This window comes from Amblyomma maculatum, chromosome 2 (assembly GCF_055883805.1).
Source record: "Amblyomma maculatum isolate TAMU_Amacu chromosome 2, ASM5588380v1, whole genome shotgun sequence".
In the NCBI taxonomy this organism is placed as follows: Eukaryota; Metazoa; Arthropoda; class Arachnida; order Ixodida; family Ixodidae; genus Amblyomma; species Amblyomma maculatum.
The window spans coordinates 90945933-90966037 of record NC_139345.1 but is presented as its reverse complement, the minus strand read 5'-3'; the positions used below and the strand labels follow the sequence as shown (position 1 = coordinate 90966037).

Below are 20105 nucleotides of genomic sequence, written 5' to 3'. Positions count from 1 at the left end.
GATGTACGGTGCTTGATTCAGAGAATAAAAAAAAAAAAAAAAAGAACTTGTGAAAAAGAGCGGAGCTATAGAGATGCAGCCGATCCCCTCGTGTGTCGATTGTTTTCCTGTTTCATTATTATACCCGTACACCTTGGAACGGTATGCGAACATGCATCGGGGGAGAGTGGGAGAATGCACAGCCAACATATTTCTGTGCTATCCGCCGATCCTCTCGCGACACGAGCCGCTCCTTGACGATCGGCTAAGTATTGGGTTGCTAGTCCCGGTTTTGTCTTTCTCCTGTGCTTCTTTTGTTCTCTGTTGACTAACGCACGCGGTGACATTGTCAATTTAAGGTAATGTCGACGCAGTCCCCCGGCCAAGGGCGCTCCCCTTGGTCGGCTTCCCTCCTGACCGATGATCTGCCCTTGGAAGCTTTTCAGAGCTCCGGTGTCCGTAACATCCCTGTGGCACTCGTACCTAAGGATGGGGGCACCATTAAAATGAACAACCCAGGAGCTGTTCGAGCTGCCCTTCAGGAAATCACTTCCTTCTACGAAGGAATAGCCGAGGTGCGCCAATTTGGTCGCGGCGGGATTCTTTGCCGTTCGCAAGAACTATCATGCATAAAGGACCTGCTAAAATGCTCCTCTTTCGCCTCTCATCAGGTAAGCAGTTTTATCCCTTCACACCTGGCTTGCACAAGAGGTTTAGTCCGAGGTGTAGATTTCTCATTAAGTCCACAAGAAACACTTGACCTTCTTTCCGCGGCAGGCGTTGTTGCGGTCTATCGCTGTAGCCGGGAGCTAAATAATGTTCGTGTGCCGACAGAATCGGTTATTGCTACATTTGCAGGCACAGTCTGTCCATCGGAGATTAAAGCGTGGCCTTTAATATTCAGAGTTGATCACCTACCATCAAAGCCTCTGCAGTGCAACAACTGTTGGCGTTATGGCCATACTGCAGGCGGTTGCAAATCCACTTTGCGGTGTTGCAAATGCGGTGAAGCACATAAAACACACTTATGCTCTGATCAAATTCTCAAATGTCTTTGCGGCGAACTTCACTCAGCAAATTCTTTGGAATGTCCCTCTAGAGCGCATGAAATGAAAATTCTGGAGATTATTGACCGTAAACGTTGCTCGAGGCGTGAGGCAATTCAGGAAATTAAAGACAGAGCTCATGGGTATGCAGGTGTGTCGGCCCGTTCAGGAGCTCCATTAGATTCCACTATGTCTAAAACCATAATAACTGCTATGGAAGCAACCATGACCAAAATGGTGGATAGGATTGTGACAATAGTCACAGAATGCATATCCAATGTTCTAGCAGCTAATAATACTCAGACTGTGCAACCTGCTATGGTTTCTTCTACGGCACCTGGACATTCACTATCAGTGCAGCACTCATTAGCTGCAATGTCTTGTTCGCAAAATGAGTCTCTTTCCGCATTACCTATGCTTAATTCCAACAAGTCAGACGAGGCTCACGATGCAGATATGGATGAGACAGATACGCGAATTCTAAAACGCAGTGGATCCCCGTTGTCAAACCCGTCATCACCTCGCCCACAAGCAAAATCAAAAAAGCAACAGCTAGGATCTAAACCAAAGGAAAACATTTTGGGGCAGGCTGTTGCTGCTGCCCGGATTACATAAACATAGGAAAGTTAAAAGTTCTTCAGTGGAATTGTAGATCTCTTCTTTCAGCTACTACAGATTTAGTTTATCTTTCTTTAAAACATAATCCAGAAATAATTGTTTTACAAGAAACTTGGCTTACAACTGAAAAACATTTTCGCTTACAAAATTATCTATCATTTCGACAAGATCGCCAGTCAAGAGGTGGTGGATTACTAATTCTAGTTTCTTCAAAATTTTGTCATAGGGCTAAGATTTCCTTTCAATATTCTAGTTTAGATTCAGAATTATTGGCTCTAGATTTTGAAATTCCAGGGTTCAGTCCGTTTACATTAGCGAATATTTATTTCCCTCATGGTGTTCACGACACCAGATCTCTAGACCACCTACTAGTTAATTGTCAAAATTCGGTTATTTTGGCTGGAGATTTTAATTCGCACCATGTATCGTGGGGTTACAAGACGGATCCCTGCGGCAAGCGTCTGTGGGATTGGCTTTCAGACAATAACCTTCACTGCATGAATTCTGGCTTACCAACTTTTGTACGTGCTCACAGTCAATCTGTGATAGATTTAACTTTTTCAAACACTAGTGTTTCTATACTAAATTGGTCGACAATTGATGGTGGCACCTCTAGCGACCATATACCTATTGTTTTTGAGGTTAACTGCCGCTTAACTCTGCCGACATCTCAGTTGAGATCATACGTAAATTATAACCAGTTTCACTCATTTTTGATTTCGTCTCTTGAGTCTGTGGTTGAGTCTACGGAAGAGTTAAAATCGCAAACATTATGCCAGGCTATTGCATCCTGTCGTAAGAAGTGTGAATTTTTAGTACGTACATCTAAAGGCAATGGATCACCAAAATGGTGGAATGCAGATTGTTCGCGCGATTATAGAAGAAGAAAGGCTGCATGGAAGAAGCTCCTTCACAACCAGTGCCCCAAAAATTGGCATGATTATAAATTTTTTGCAGCTGCATTTAAACGCACAGTCGCACAAGCGAAAGATAATTATGATAATGAGTATTTCAATTACCTTTCACAATCTAATAACAGACGTGCACTTTTCAGGTTTTTAAAATCGCGGAAAAAGATTCCTGTCTCAGAAAATTTACCCTCATGTGTTTCGACTCCTCAAGAAGCTCTTAGAACAGTAGAAAACATCGCTAAAGGTTTAGAAAAGCGTTTTTTGTCAACACTTCCCAAATACCCTACGTTAGTAGGCCCAGTATATACGGTTAAGGATGTTCCTAAAATTACTTTTTCTCAGCTTTCTTCGATTATAATGACGTTGCCAACTGCTGCGCCTGGCCCTGACGGAGTAACGTCAAAAATGTTAAAAATCCTCTTTGAAGTGTCTCCAAATTCCTTGTTAGAATTGGTAAATTATTCAATTATTCATTCTTGGATACCTGGTGACTGGAAACTAGCCAAAGTGATTCCTTTACGGAAACACAATGGCGGTGGCTATACTTTGGAAAATATCAGACCAATATCTTTAACATCAAACTTGGTAAAATTAATTGAAAGGGTCGTACTCAAACGTGTTACCGAGTTTGTCGAACAAAAACATATTCTTAGTCCCTGTCAAATCGGATTTCGAGCAAAATTTTCAATATGGAATGCACATACCGACCTTGAGAGTCGAATTCTTCTTGCGCGGCGCAAAAAAATGCATGCTGCATTGGTGACTCTAGATATAGAGAAGGCTTATGATAGTGTAGAGCCCCGAATTTTATTGCACAGATTAGAATCGCTATGCTTTCCACAATACTTAATTGATTGGATATCTACATTCCTACAAAACAGACAATTTTACTGTTCATTGAATGGAGTACATTCTAGCAAATATCAACAAACCAGAGGTGTCCCTCAAGGGGCAGTTCTCTCGCCCGTGCTCTTTAACATTTTAATGAGTTCAATTCCCACTCATCAGGAGATCCGCACGTATGTCTATGCGGATGACATTGCATTCTTTACGGCTGCACCTGACATTCAATCCCTCAACAGGCGCCTGCAATCGTACCTAAGCTTCCTTCAAAATTGGTTAGATGACTTAAAATTTAAATTAAATGTTAAAAAGTGCGCGTTCCTTGTTTTCCAAATTCAGGATCCGGTAACTCTTGCTCTAACATTTAAGCAGGAAATGATTCCTCAAGTTAAGTCTTTGAAATATCTAGGGGTGATTTACGATGACCATCTGGCATGGAGGGATCACATTGAACATGTTGCAGCGAAGGGGGCACGTGCTGTGGGTATGTTGCGCAGGTTAAGCAGTCCAAGGTCTGGGATGCGGCGAGACGCACTATTAATGATTTATGTTATGTATGTCCGCCCAATTATAGAATTTGGATCTGTGTTATTTTCTGGTTCACCTGCTTACAAAATTCGTCCGCTTGTTCTTTTAGAGCGGGAAGCGCTTAGATTATGCCTTGGGCTCCCCAAATTCGTGGCTAATAATGTATTATACCTTGAAGCCCGAATACCACCGTTAATAACTAGATTACAATTCTTGACTGTCCAGACGTATCTGAAAATATATGAATCACAATTCCACCGCTCCATATCAATTTTTTGTTGCGAGCCAGACTCCTTTTTTGGAGTCGTATGGCCTCGGTTTCATACCCCGCAGGTAATTCTAGTGCAAAATCTGTTACAACCTTTGCACGTAGTCCTTTCTAACATCTTTCCAACAAAAGTAAGTGCATCGTCGGTTCAAATTATCTTTGATGACATTTTCCCAAATAATGCGAAACACTTAGCACCTCACATTTTAAATGGATTATTAGAAGATCATTTACAAAGTCTTCCCGTTAGCATAACAATAGCAACGGATGCTTCTCAATTTAATGAAAAAGCCGGCGTTGGAATATACTGTCCGCTTTTAGACTGGGCTTTTTCAGTCCGTCTTCCGGATTTTACTCCAATTTTCCAGGCGGAGTTGCTGGCGGTGGTGCTTGCTCTGCGCAAACTAGACACAACATACTCAACAGTGGCTGTAATTACAGACTCTTATTCTTTGTGCTTGTCGCTTTCTTCGAATATGGATTCGCAAATTTTAAACACCTTTCTTTCATTGCTCCCCTCACATTTGAGGCTCATACATATAGTGTGGGTACCAGGACACAGCAATGTGACAGCCAATGAGATTGCAGACAGACTAGCCAAAGATTCTCTGAACGGCCCTGTATTGCCCATCCTCCCGGCAACAGCGTACATAACAGCAGCAAGATTTCGGCGGCGTGCCTTATTAAGCACGCAGTCTGGATCTATTTTATCCTCGGATGACTACCTGCACCTCAAGTATTCGTGGAATAGGAAATCATGTCAATCAAGGCAGACTGAGGTCTCTCTAACAAGGCTACGCTGTCGTATTCCGCCCCTAAATTTCTATATGCACAGGTCTGGTTTGGCGCTTTCTCCTGTCTGCGCATTCTGCGGGGAACCGGAAACAATAGACCATTTCTTGATATTTTGCCGCCGTTTTACCATGATGAGAAAACGGTACTTAGAGAAGCCGTTACAACAGCTGGGTCTTAATTTGAGCAGCCAAATTTTATTATCGTTCGGTGCCACCATGCTTGGGTACAGCCACAGGTATGTTTTCAACGCCATTCAAAACTTCTTAATAGAAACAAAACGTCTACCTGACTAATATGCTTTGAAGTTTTATTCTGTACATATAAATCTTACTATTCTCTTACTGCGTGCGTTAGTATTTACTATTATATATTTTGGTTTATCATATCTACATTTCCTTTTCTATTCCCTAGCATTTATTATTATTTTTTTTTTTTCACGATGTAGTTATACATCTCAAAATCTAATATCTCTGCACCCCAATTCTTGGCCGATCCCCCTGTGTGGGTATGTGCCATCACATTAGAGGAGAACAACAACAACAACAGATGCAGCGACGAAATGAGAGGAGTGGCGATCCAGATTTCACTTTCAAAGTTGAAACACAGGTGTCGTACGAGTATGAGGAATGAATGAACCGGACGGAATGATTTTGAACAGATTCTAATGCACAGATTCTAATATGCTTGATGTGTGATCCAGATGGCAGATGCATATTCTAATTTGGGTCTTACCAGTTATTTGCATGCAAGCAGTTTTATCTGAGGTTGGGCAAAACGGAGGTGACGCTTAAGGAAACCTAGTGTGTTATTTGATGCTGAAATTATGTGACTAATATGAGCGCACCATGACAGATCAGGAGAGACGGTGATTCCCAGATATTTTTGCGATTGTGTTAGCTCAATCGGTGTATTAGAAACCGAGTAATAAAAGCGAAAATGGTTACAACGACGACGAGAAAAAGACACAAGTTTTCATTTGATAGGATTAAGAGACATCAACCAATTATTGCACCAGTTTAATACACTGTTAAGATCTGCCTGAAGGGTGTGTTGATCATTGCGATTGTTAATGGTATGGTAAATGACACAATCATCCGCGAACATTCTCATATTGCAGGAAACACGCAGAGGAAAGTCGTTAATATATTTTGAAAATAGAAGGGGACCAAGGACAGATCCTTGCGGGACGATGTTACTGGGACGGATTTAGACAGGTGGCCGTTAACATAGACTGACTGCGAACGATTACCAGTTATAGAAATTCTTCAATCCATTTTAAAATATTAGGGTGCAGGTTGAGCTGCGAAAGTTTTAGCAATAGTCGGCTTTCGCAAAATCTAGGAAAATGGCGTCGGTCTGCGTGTTACGGTCGAGATTGTAGATCTCTCGCCCTGTCGCTCCCGTGAGTCTAATAGTTGCTCACCGTTACTAGTGAAACGAAGAAATTTTTGAAACCCGGAGACGTTGAACAAAAAGCAGGGAAGAAAAAGCCGCAGAATGCATGTAAGCACGAGTCATGCTGATGGATGGATGAAAAAAAAAAGAAAAAAAAAAAAAAGCCTATTCCGTCAGAAAGCACGTGCGTTATGTGTTAGACTGTCATCATACCACACTCCTCTGTACACATGGTACATACCCACAGACATCTTCAGTGTGATTTTGATATTAATAATATCTGAATCATGCCGAAGAAATCATATGTGCCATGTGTACAGAGGAGATGAAGAAGACGATGTGAAGCGTGTCGCGCGAGTCTACGCGCGTTCAGCGTGCAAGGTGAAGCGTAGAAGAAGAGACTATACGGACCTGCCAGGCCTCGTCGAATTGCGGTAAGCAATGCTGCATGCTTTTTAGGCCGGTACCTGAATTGTTCATTCCCTTCCCGCGGTCCTTTGCGTGCAGATTTATAACACGTGAACTGAGCAACCGGAATATGGATTGCTCTTGTCAGTCTCAGCTTTATACAGAACGAACTATGGGGCGGCTGCATTTCGATGGAGGCGAAAAGTAGAGGCATCCGTGTGCTGTGCGATGTCAGTGCACGTTAAAGATCCCCAGGTCTTCGATTACTCCGTAGACCTCCACTACGACACACAAAGGTCCCCAGATGCTCGAAATTACTCCACAGCTCTCCATTACGGCACCTAAAGATCGCAGGTGATCGAAATTACTCGGCCGCCGTCCACTACGGCACCTCTTTCTCTTTTTCCGCTTTTAATTCCACCTTCCTGCCTTCCGGCCGACCCTTACAGTGCGGTTAAGGTGTCCAAGAAGAAGTGTGGTAGATACTGCGTCTTTTATTTCCTATAAACCTATTTACAATTTACGACTTTACTATTGTGTATAGTGCCGAGAATCTCGCTTTCGTACATCTTCAAGCAATCATTTTAAAGTTAGACTCGCTATGGTCACTGGCCACCACGGTCTGGACAGTTCGAAACCTGAAAGTACCAGAAAAGTTTCACGCTCTATTTCAAAGTAATTTACCTGCGGCCGCGGGGTGGTCTTTACGTGTGAAAACGTAGCTGTTCTAATATTTTGTGTTACAACTGCACTAGCATCTCGCTTCATGAAGGAAAATGTGGGGAGGGTTTTATGCGCAAAGTCGACTCGCGACGCGCATGCTGGATTCAATGTACCATGGACGAAGCTGTTTATCTGGAAAATTCCTTAAGATGTATGCTTCCATAGGCGTGCACGAATGTGGGCTTTGGATATGCATATTTCAACAGAATGACTCTCCGAAACACTTTAGTACGCTTCTTAAAAGATATATGAAGTATGGGCAGTTTTGCGACTGAGATTATTTAAAGAAAATTTTTGGGCGACCATTTGCGCGTTGTTCTAACAAGAACAGCCAGCAGCGCCAAGCGGAAATTCGACCAGTTGCTGTAAAATAAGGAAGCATAGTCTAAACGTTTAGAATGGTTGACAGCGTCCTGGAGGTGCTTTCGACGGAAAGGGCTAGCGTGCGGAGTATTCAGTGCACTAGCTTATTGTCGAAATTCATACTGGATAGTAAAAAACACGCACACTATCGCCGACACCTACAAGTAATGAAAGCATTCTTAATAAATTTTTGGTGGTAGCAATTTGTGGTTTCATATATTCATAAATGTTGTTTTTTGCAGTGTTTAAACGTCTGACAACGCATATTCCCATCGAGCTTAATCTTAAGCTTTAGTGCGATAGATAAAGCTAAATTTGAAAAGTTCACTACTGTATGTGTTACATGTAGTGGAGATTACTAAAATGAAATTGAATATTTAAAAAATTCGTCGCCAACAGTGCCATTTACCGCCGGCGAGGGCAAACGACACTGACATACAGATGCGCGCGGTCGAGCACATGCAACTGCACACAGTTTAGGACACGTGTATAGATGGATTCAAACCATCGCGCTCTCAGAACCGTGGTGTGTGGACTCGTCACACGCCAGGAAATTGATATGTTCCTGCGGGTATATATTGTCTCTCTACGTAAAGCAACTGCTACGAAAAGTTCGTCGGTGACACATGGAGGGAGTATTTCGGCGTTGCATTTCTTGGACTTTCTTTACCGGAAAAGAAAAAATAGTCTGTTTTTTTTTTTCACAAAAACTTTCTCGCTGGTTACGGGACAGGGCTACGACTGAACCCCCCCCCCCCCCCCCCCCCCCCTCGTTTTAGTTTCCTCGCGTTCCTGCCAAAATCCACCCCTTCCTGATGCTTTTGCATCCAGAACAGTGATTCAGAACGTACCCTCTAGCAGGAAAGCACTTTGGAAACCTTTATTGTTAGATTTAGTTGTGCACACGGCTTCGATTACCACATGCAGCAAGGAAACGGGGTCCCTTGTTTGAAAAAAAAAAAATAATAATAACGCAATCCATTTCTCTCACGTGCAGCGTCTAAACGTGTTCCTGCCACCATGTGGTCGTGCGAGACGAAAGTGGGCATCACTTGCTTGATCGTGATTTGTGGGGTGAGTTCAGAAGCTAGACGGTGTCCTTAGTATTATTTCTCTTTTTATAATGCCATGTGCGAAGTGAATAGTTGTTGCAATGACCGACTGCCTTATGATTCATGAATAATAGTTTCTGTCGCCAATGTTTTCGATTTCTTGCAGAGCGTGAACACAATAGCCTTAGCAGCAGCCATCCTTCAGTGGGAAGGTGAGGAGAAAAGAAATTCTTGCTGTCACCGTCACCGATTACTCTAGATTAAGCGAAACGATCCTGTATCGAAATATATATAAAAAAAAAAAAAACTTTGGCAGCGGTGGGATTCGAACCCACGCCCCCGAAGAGACTGGTGCCTTAAACCAGCGCCTTAGACCGCTCGGCCACGCTACCGACGAGCCGCTTAGCTTCAATTTGTTGTACATATACCATAAGCTTCACTTTTTCTCTGCTGTTTTTCTCTGCTGACTGCTTTTGACATACTTTCGCAAAGCGCTCCAACTCATCTCCAATCGCAACTATAAAAAACACTTCCAAAAGAGTTTTTGTACCGTAAAGTTCGCAAAACCTAAGCGTCGAAAATAGAAAACGGCATGACAGCGCACAGAAACTCCTACAGCAAAATGATGGGAATTCAATGATAATATTTCTGCGCGTTGAGGAGAGCGACGGTTCAATCAGAAATGTTATCAGGCTTCAGCCAGAGGGCAGCTTTTTTCGCTGCCTTCGTCGCAATCACAGCAGTAACCTTCACGGTCGACGGCGGCGGGAATGTTTAAATACGTCGAATGCTTGCTGATGGTGGGCAGAGGAGTTCATAAATCAGCCGCTCCCTATCAATCTAGCAGCCACCTTAGGAACTGTCTCGTTTTCTGTCTCATTTCAATTGAGATGAGGTCCCGGTTACGAGCAAAACACTTTTTCATTAGTGTGGAAAGAAGCATAAAAAAACAAATGACCCCGCCCTGGTGGTGCAGTGGTTAGGGCGCTCGACCAGTGCGCCCAAGGGATGCGGGATAGAATCCCGGCCGCGGCGGCCGCCTTATAGTGCTCTAGAGCACTATAGCCGCTTTTCAGTGGTGGCGAAAAGCAAGGCGTCCGTGTGCTGTGAGTGTACGTTAAAGAGCCCCAGGTGGTCGAAATTTCCGGAACCCTCAGCTACGGCGTCTCTCATAGCCCGAGTCGCTTAGTGTTCCATGTATATGCAGTAGAGTCGCTTCGGGACGTTATAAAAAATAAATATATATATATATATATATATATATATATATATATAAAATAAAATATAAAAAAAGGGTAATTTGGGGAAGGAAGGAAGAGCGATCGCTCTGAGGAGTGTTCGCAGTGCTGCTGTCTATGGAAGGGCTCCGCCGCGGCATTGCGGCAACGAGAAACCTTTCATGGGAGGTCATAGTTCTGCGCATGGTGTGAAATTCGAATTTTAAACTGTCTGTGATAGTAGTAGTAGTAGTAGTAGTAGTAGTAGTAGTAGTAGTAGTAGTAGTAGTAGTAGTAGTAGTAGCAGTAGTAGTAGTAGCAGTAGCATTAGTAATAGTAGTAGTAGTAGAATTAGTAGTAGTAGTTGGTAGTGGTAGTGGTAGTATTAGTAGTAGTAGTAGTAGTAGTAGCAGCAGTAGTAGTAGTAGTAGCAGTAGTAGACTTTATTAAGCGCAACATTTAGGCGCCTAATGCATCGATGGCCTGCTTGCTGGAAGGGCAGGCGCTGTTCTTGCTCACCCTCAGCACCAAGTCAGTCCCCCCAGGCCCAGATAGTATGGGGGAGGGGTGGGAAAGCAACCCGATTGCAAAGCAACCGGGCATGAAAATAGGCAGTGGGAAAGGTTGGCATAAGGGGAAGGACAGTTGGGGCATGATGGATCCCGACGGAATTTCAGACAGCCGTGCAGGGGTTATGGACGTATTCAGCTGTATCTGCCGAAGGACATGAGCCTCCCGAAAGGAGAGATTAGGATGAGGGTCGGGGTAGAGCTTCCAGAGGTAGAGAGTGGAGGGTGGAGAAAGGGGCCACTACTGTGAGCGACAGGGATAGATAGACGAGGATGAAAGAGGGCCTGGCTTTCGGACCCGCGAGGAGCCACATAAGAGGCGTCCGTGTAAGCGACTCCATGGGTATTGAAGGGCGGACTATGATGAGAGGCAGCAGCATGTCGGCGGCCAGCATGCAGGACAGGCGACATATTGGCTGGAAGTATACGGGGGTAGCCTCCGGCGAGAAAGAAGTTGGCAGAGGGACTGACTGGATGGGGGAAATATTAGCCTGGTTGAGAAGCCAGCGTCCATGAACTGTGCTGGAAAGGTGAGCTACCTGTTGGTCGCGATGAAGGGAAAGGAGACTGCGAAGAGGATGTAAAAGCCCGGTGGCACAAAAGCTTATCGGCGGAAGTGATTATTGGAAGACGAAGAGCAGCTTTATAAAGGCCGTGAAGAGCTGTTGGAAGTTTGTCTAGATTTCACTGCGTGAATGAGAGATATGGTATGAAGTAAAAGAATTTGTTAACAGCTAGCGTGAGAGCCAGTCGACAGGCGTGAGCTTCTCTCAGGCCAGAGGACCATCTCACGACTCGGCGAAGTAAACGGGTGACAGACTAACAGATAGCAACAGACGCATGGAGAGGCCGGAAATTTTTGGCGGCATGCCGAGGCATGCCAAGAACGCGACACTGAGAAACTTTGGGGATTGGGGAGCCGCCCAAGGTAAGAGGTCAGTGAGTTGTGAGCTCGTTGATAGGCAGAGTGAGTAAAAATTAGGAGTTCTGACATCTCGGGCGCGGGAGACAGGCCTGTATGGTCAAGAAAGAAAATGATATCCAATACCTGCTGAATGGTGTCTTGAACGTGACCACGAGATCCGCGCGAGGACCACAGTGTGATGTCGTCGGTGCAAACAAAGTGCTGAATATCAGAATAGATGATAACTGAATCGCGAGAGGAGCCATGGCGATATTAAAAAAGATGGGTGAAAGAACGGCACCCTGCGGTGTACCGCAAGTGAGACGGTGGGGTTTAGAAGTGAAGTGCAATGCTCGGAAATGAACCTCGCGATTATAAATGAGAAAAGCTCGAATGTAGTTATACATGCGGGAGCCGCAGTCGGTGCTGGAAAGGTAGGTAAGAATATGGTCACGGGAGACGCAATCGAATGCCTTGCGGACATTGACTTTGACCAGGGCGTGAAGCTGAGAGCTAGCAGGTGAAGAAAGTATGCTGAAGTATGAGGAAAAGGTTCTGTGCAGATACCTGGGGACGAAAACCATTGAGGGTATGAGGGAGCGAGTTCGAAGCGTCCAAATGCCGACTAAGCTTAGTGAGCGCCATTCTTTCCATCGTCTTGCCGACACAGGAGGTCAGAGAAATGGGCTGGAGGCTTACCAGGATTCAGAATAAGATAAATAAGTGAGGAAATCCAGGACGATGGCAGAGAGCCTTGTACCCAGGTGGTGTTATAGAGCTTGAGAAGGTGCTCCTTTGGCGTTATCGGGAAGATTATGTTATAGAGGTTGAGAAGGTGCTCTTTTGCGTTATCGGGAATATTGCGAAGAGCGGAGCAAGTGATTCCATCTTCACCGGCAACTGACTGAGTGGCGTTAGCGAGAAGTGCAGCTTCAAGCTCACGCAGTGTAAAAGGGGCATCGAGGTCATTGCTTGCACAGCCTGTATATTCAGGGTAAAAGGGGGACAAAGGGGATAGGAGATAAAGATCTGCAGGGATCGCGAAAACCTCTTCGGGAGACTTTGTGGCTAGGGCTTTAACAAGTGTCGGGGAAGGGGCAGGGGTGGTACGAAGGAGGGTTCGAAAAAGACTACAGGTTGACTTTTTATGGAGTGCCGTGTCAAGATAGTTGCATAGAGTATTCCATAGAGAATCTTCAAGCGTAGCACAATATGCCATGATATCGTCTCGAAACTTTGAAAGGGAGGTCTGCAGTTGGAGGTTGCTGAGTTGTAGTCTGGTTATTCTGAGAAGCTTTTTGCGATGCTTCCATGGCCTGATGAGATGGCGGTCGGGGTCACAAGTGGGATATGCAGCGGTCTCCGTGCGAGTAGAGGACGAAGTCGCTTGGAGAAGGGCACTAGTCCACTCATAGGACGCGAAGGAGGCAGAGGAGAGGAGACAGCGAAAGGCATTCCAGTCGATATGTCGAAAGCGCTGCTTGCGGGTGGGTATCCGAAGAGGGACGGAGATGGAAATAATGTAGTTGTCACTAAGAAGGGTATCGGCAGTGGCTGACCACTGAGGTGATACAGGACTAGAGCAGTAAATGAAGTCAGAGGTTGTATGGCACTGGAAGTATGTGCCCGCCCTAGTGGGTACTCCGGGGGTGTTGAGGAGAGTGAGATGAGCTTGCTGGGCTATGGAGGGGAGTAGGCGGCCCGCACGAAAGGTCTGCGGATAACCCCGTAGTGTGTGAGGGGCATTAAAGTATCCGCATAATACAGCCGTACGAGAGGGCAAGAAATTTACCTAGGGCCATCAAATGTGTCGCGTGAGTGGGGGGGGGGGGGGATTGAAGCGATGAGGGAATGTCAAGGGCTGCTACCGATAGGTCACAGCGGACGTAGATAGAAGGTAGAGGGTTAGTAGCTATAGAGTGCAATGCCCGGTAGCCAGAAACGTTAGGAGAGCAGCGAGTTTCTTGGAGGAGAAGATACTGGTAAGAAGATACTGGTGTAATAGAGTGCCGTTAGTATTAAGACTGCGACAATTCCACTGAATTATGTCGGAGTCCTCCGTGTTGACATCTAGTTTGATTGCGCTGTGGCAAGCCATCGCGTTTCTTTGGGGGAGGGGGAAGAGATTCCATGATGGTTTGCAGGGAAGTCTGAAAGGTGGAGATCAAATTAAGGATGCGTTCAAAAGTACATGGTCAATGGGAGCTTAACATTGGCCATGGCAGACATCCCTCGCTATAACGAACATGGTTATAGCGAATTATCGGATAAAACGAACTAAAATCAAAGTTTGGTTGGTCTGTGGTTTATTTCTGAGAGTTCTTTTTCTATAACGAAAGAGAAATTTCAAAATTTGACGCTAGATCGACTATTACGAAGCAGTTTTGTTGCAATATAACAGGAGAGAAATGCGTAAAGTAGCCGGAAAAACAAAGAAACGTAAGTGTGTGGCGAAATGGAGTATTTTACCATTCAGCTCTCAGCTTACTCTGTATGGATTGCATACGGTATTTACGGGGATGTAGATGCAATTTATTAGTGTTGTAACAGTAAATGTGTTAGGCAGCCATCTATGACCTTAGAAGCTATTTAATATCAGAGAACAATCCGCGTGAGTAATTTATGCGTGCTTTAAGCGTTTGCAACAATAAGAAGTTTCGGGCAATACCAGGGGCATCCTGCACACCTTAGCTAGCAGCGGTGACATTAAGCTCGACCATATAGAGGACATAGGGAGGAGACTTCACTGCGGCGGCTGCGGTGTCGAAGAAGACAGGCGGCTGTAGCTGGGTCTGGGTGACTTAGATCATTGGGGCAGTGTTGACGTGAGTATTCAGGCAATTGAATTTGGCATCAATTTGGGTGATAGCCTCTTCATGCTGTTGGAAGCGGCGGTCAAGGTCAGACACATTCTCTATGTTTGAGAACTTGGAATCGATTGTAGTGAGAAGCTGATCCATGCGAGCTTCAAGAGCATTCAGGCGGCGATCGATACTGTTGAGATCTTGTTTGAGGGGGCGAATGGTCACTTCCAAACTAGCCACACGGAGCTCTAGGGTATCAAAGCGTTCTGCGGTAAAGGACGGGGACGGGGCGAGTTAGAAACGAGTGACTGTGGAGATGATCTGAGAGAGCAACGAGGCTTGGGAATCGGACGCGTCGGAGATTGCTGAGATGGAGAGCACACGACTCTGTGCTGAAGCTGGGAAAGTGCCTGTGCTGCGGGAACCGGGAGGGGAATAGAACGCGTGCTCTGCGGGAGAAGGATAGCCATAGTTTATAGGGGGCTGCGGAGGAGCCAGTTCAGTGGCCTGGCGAAAGTTGACACGTTGTTGGTAGGCGTTCTTGGCACACTCCTTATTTTTCTGTTTATAGTAGGGGCAAATAGGGGCGAAAGTAGCATGCTTATTTGTCTGACAGTGACGGCACCAGGGCTGCGTGCACTCGTGAACAGAGGACGGTGGGGAGATGGGTGAAGTGCACTTGGGGCAGTTAACAAGGGCACTAGAGCACTGATGTGCGCGGTGGCCAATCTCGAGACAGCGTGTACACATGCAGGAACGCGGGGTTTGTGAGGGCGGTTTCGAAATGCTGCTCGACGAAAGTAAACAATGGGGGGATGACAGTACCAGCAAGTGCAATTAGTATATTGTTTCGGTAGACCCCATCATGCACGCGATTATGATATCGGCTGTGTAGGTCTTCAGATCCTTCATGAGATCGGCGATGGAGAGGCCGCGTTCGGTACCATAAATGACAGCGAGGAAGGAAAGAGGAAGTTTGACAGGGTAGCGACGGAGAGATTGATGTAGGCGATATGGAATAGAAGGTTGACCGTGAAGTCAGAGTGCATTTTCAGAAAGACCATGCTCAACAGTGGCTTTTGAGGGTGGGGTCGTTACTGGAGCGTTCAGAGAGGTTGGCAGCGTCGATTATGGTTTTAATCAGTTCGTAGGGCCTAGTGGTGGGGAAACGGTGCCAGGCGACAGCTGTAGCCCGACCGATATTACGTCCAGGCGAGATCTGGCAGGTTTCGCGGCCTTGCGAGTGGCACCTATCGTTTCCAAGCCGTCGTCCATGGTCGGGTGGAGTGCAGCAGCCATGATCTCGAGTGGGTCAGAAGAGGCGCCTGCCATCGCTTCATGGAGAGGAGGCGAACCTGCAGCAGAAGACGTAGCTGGCGGGCCGTGGGGCGGCGGCAGAGGCACTTGAGACGCAGGCTCGTGGGTGCGCGTCGGCGGCGATGTGGCGGGTGCAGCAGCCCCCTGCGGCTGGTGCAGAGTACGGTCAAGCATGCCTTGAGACGCGGGCTCGGGGGCGCGCGCCTGGGATGTATGGGCGGGGGTCGGCGGCGATGCGGCAGGTGCAGCAGCCCCCTGCGGCTGATGCAGGGTGCGATCAGGCATGTCGGCAGTCTGCGTTCCTATAGGCTTAGCGCTGCGTGGCGCCGCTTCAGTCCTTTTAGATGTCCTGGCTAGATGGTCGAAGGCCAAACCTCGGTAAAGATGGTATCACCAGGTTCCTTGGAACGTTAGGGATCGCTTGATTCGAGTCTCGAAGCAGACGGAGCCTGTCGTGAAGTGGTAGGGGCTGAAAGAACAGTCCGTGAAGAAGCCTTGGCTAGAGTCAGTCTTGGGCAGCATCAAGATGCATGTATCTTCGATACTATCTTTAAATACATTTTGTGTATCGGTATCAGGTATCGAGTGCTGAAAATGAAAGTATCGGAGTATCGGTATCGAAAATATATTTTATCGTGTATTTTAACGATACTCAATACTCCGCAATGTATTGAAGCCACTGTTTGTCAGACATTTGGTTGACGGCACTCGCTCAGGCGCTAGTATAAACCGGGAGGCATCTTTGCTTGCAGAGCATCCTGATTTCCCTCCTGCTCGAGGTTTCCTTCAGACGCCCCGTATCTTTAGCCTCCATCTATCCATATTCCCTTTATTTAAAACTGAAGGAGCCAGTAGGTGCTCATGAGGTTGTTTACTTGTGAGTACCGAGTGCGTACCACAAAGCCGCTAAGCCATAACAGACACGCAGAAACGAAGAACAAAGTCGACAAAGAAACACCAAAGAAGACAGAGAGTAGAAACCACGCGGAATTCATCCCTAGCTTCTCTCCCACGCTTTGCAAAACGCCTCCTTATCCGTCTCTGAGGCATGTTATTCTTGTCAAGCAGCATGCTCAGTGTGCTGACGAACGCAGTAAATATGCACTACCCATGCTCTCCAGACCCTTGAGCTTCACATGTCGGCTTTGCTTGGCGGCAAGAACATGAACGTCTAAGGCCTCAGTCGGCCACGATGCAGTTGACTAACCACCGTTCTTGTAGCTTACAGCGTTTGATAAGAAACAAGCCGGGAAGAGGCTTCCACTAGGCTTTTTCTGTAAAAACTATTACGTCTAAAATATTAAGAAATACACGACGTAAAATCTATGTAACTGCACCTTTCTAGTACATAAATGCGAATAAGAAATCTATGGTCAAATTATTTTTATGCTAAAAACATTTCAGCGAAACGTGAATACATCTTTTGAGCATATCCTTGTTTTTTCATCGAATATTTTTGAAATATGCGAATTTATTGACGTCAAGAACACTTATTTTTTTTTTTGAGACTAAGAGACGCTAGTGAATTTTTACTTTGTTAACTACATTCAAGATCCTCGAGTCGACGTGGCTATGCTTCACTCTCTTCCGGTAAAGGGCCCCTTCATCAAATATAACAGTGCGGCGTGCTCATCTAATTATATAGAGAGGCTTTTCTTATTTGCCTCGCTCACAGAACGCCCACATCGCGGAACAATTTCGGAACTAATAAAAACGTTCAGCCATTTTATTTTTGTTCTCATCTAGCTTTTAAAGCGGAATGCGAGCTTCAAATGTCTGCTATCGCACTAATATCAAAATACCTGCTCAGTTGCCCAAGCGCACGCAGCACTGAGCCTTATAGCAAAGAAAAAACGGATGGGGGCCATAGCAAACGTTGGTCATAGCGTAAGTAACGTGTAATATATGAAATGGAAAGCAACAGAAGTAGTTCCAGATTTAATTGTATGTAGTCAAGTGCTCACAGGGGGGTTCGTGTGAAGAAGGCTGCTTGTGGAAGCTTTGTAACCATGGATTCAATTCAATATGAAGTTGTGACTAAGGCCAGCTGCCCAGACAGCGGAGCTTCAATATAAATCCGTGCTGTCGGATTCGTTTATGCCTTTTTAGAGAAACAAAAACAGCTATATAGGTACCACTGAAAGTTCTAGAAAGCTTCGTAAAATTTTCCAGCTTCGCTAATGATATTACCGCCTTTATAATATTCAGATTTCGGAGATGTATCGAAGTATCGAAGATACAGTGTCGAGTATCTGTATTGGAAACCGATTTCGCTTCAGTATCTTGTATCGGTATCGGAAATACAATTTTTCAAGGTATCGCGTATCGGTATCGAAGATACATCTTGCCCAGCCCTTGCTAGAGTTACTATAAGTGCAAAAAAGTCTGTGATAAAGGCAGCTTAAAACGACCTTCTTGAATTGTTACAACAGGGCGTTTTTTCCTTCTTTTTTTTACGTGCAGAAATGGTGGTGTCTCTCACTTACGGAGCCATCTTTTTCGGGACTAGCATATTCGCCATGATGCTGCTCTTCTCCGTCCTGGCGTCCGTGAGTACACAGGCGCGGACGTCGATATGTGCGGGTATTCCGCTATCAGAATTGTTTTTTCAAAAACATTGCTGCCTGCATCTTGGGCATCGCAGGAGGTTTTACTGTGACGTATATAGCACACTGAACCCGTGAACTCCAAGTGCCTCGGATGCCCCGAGAACTAATTGAATGCCGAGTGAGAGCCTGAGCGCTTTGCATTGGTCCACAGTGGTCACCGCGTTTCCTCCTCCCCCTTCGCCTGTCGCAAAAAAAAAAAAAGAAAGAAAGAAAAACACTAAGCCTTTTCCCCTCCCCTCTCCCTTTCCGACTTTTTTCCGGCAATAAATATGAAAAAAATATGCACGTAAGGACTCCGGCCGAACCAATTTCTACAGTCGTTCCGCGTGTGGTATCCTGCGCCGCTTTACGATGTTAAACCACATAGACCAAACTAAGCCTACAGTCGTTCCCCATAAATCCTCCCTCTGGCTGTATACTCATTCACACACCAACCAGGCTACGAACATGTCAGCAAAATTCTAGGGGGCACTCTGGACCACTAAAGTGCGAAGAGCTTAAGTGGTCTTTAGTAAAAGCCTTTATAGTGCAGTGGTTGTTTAGTCTTTAGCGTGATGTTTACTAAAGGGGGTTGCTGAGTCTTTAGCGCGATATTTGCTGAACTGTCATGTACCTTCTGGATGGAATGTAGGCGAAACGCAAATGTGGTCGTGTGCTGTGCCATGTTATTGCACGTAAACGTTGGTCTGAACATTCAGCGTGTCTAAAATGCAGTTCCTGGGGCTGTCTGATATCCACCAAATGTTCAAAAACAAAATCCTCCAGTTTGCTCCTTTGTGATTTCTACGCTTATAAAATGATGTCTTGACAGCAGTGGCTTATTTGATGTCCCTTAATTCTCTTTTGGCACGCGTCACAGGACAACCAGAGGGGCATGACGATCATGACGCACGTCTGCAAAGCGCGGCCTCTCTTCCTGCTTATCTTCCTGTGCCTCTTCAACGCCGAGGTAGTATGTTTTCTGTGCAGTTCCCACTAATGCATGCTCTCACCACGAAGCTTTCAAACCTGCAGCTGGAACAGACAACGTTGAGTTCTGCACACAGACGAGGATTTAGTTCCAAAACCTTTTTTCCTTCATGCTTCTGATAACATGAATTAATCGACGCTGTCGATTCGAGCTAATGTGTCAAACTTTCAGTTTCACATCTTTGTGCTCTTGTCTGATTTCGATTATCCACTGCTATTTTCTGAGTTATTCGACGTATTTTCGTTATTTTTTTTTGTTTGTAATAATACCGAGGAATGTGCGGAAATGACCTTTGACCATGGTCATGGTCCCTGAAATTTTTCACCCAGGATTCCTCATCAGTCGGTATACCATCAAACAATTGGCTACATCAGTACTGAGACATATTCGCGTAGTCAGATGTCAGATTGAAACGCTGAGCTTGACGGACGCAAGTATATGTATCAGTCCAGCGAAAGCTCTATTTTTAGTAATTAAGAGTAGATGTGATCACGTCTTTAACACCTCCCTTTCATTCAGGGATTTTGTTATATTTTTTGTTTAAGCTGGTTTTTGAGGTGGTGGTGGTGATAAACCTTTAACGTTTTAAAAGGGGTGGAGGTATGCATTAGCCGGATCTTTAAAGATCCGGCCCTTACAAATAGTAGGTGGGGTCCCTAGTATGGGACACCAGTGACGTCGGCCGCTTCCTGGACGTGTTCGACCAGGGCCTTTTGGGCCTGCAGGTCATAGCAGCCGAGCAGGGTCGCCTCCCATTCCTCCCGAGTGGGGTTGGGATTAGGAGGA

At 45.6% G+C, this 20105-nt stretch overlaps 1 protein-coding gene and 1 non-coding gene across 3 annotated transcripts in view; both read right to left on the bottom strand.

The window, feature by feature from the left end:
- The window catches only part of LOC146199245 (sodium-coupled monocarboxylate transporter 2-like), a 69052-nt gene that overhangs the window by 8521 nt on the left and 40426 nt on the right, over window positions 1–20105 (bottom strand). The gene's annotated exons all lie outside the window — the stretch shown is intronic.
- TRNAL-AAG (transfer RNA leucine (anticodon AAG)) lies at window positions 9240–9321 on the bottom strand. The gene has a single exon. It is a non-coding gene; the product is annotated as a tRNA-Leu (tRNA).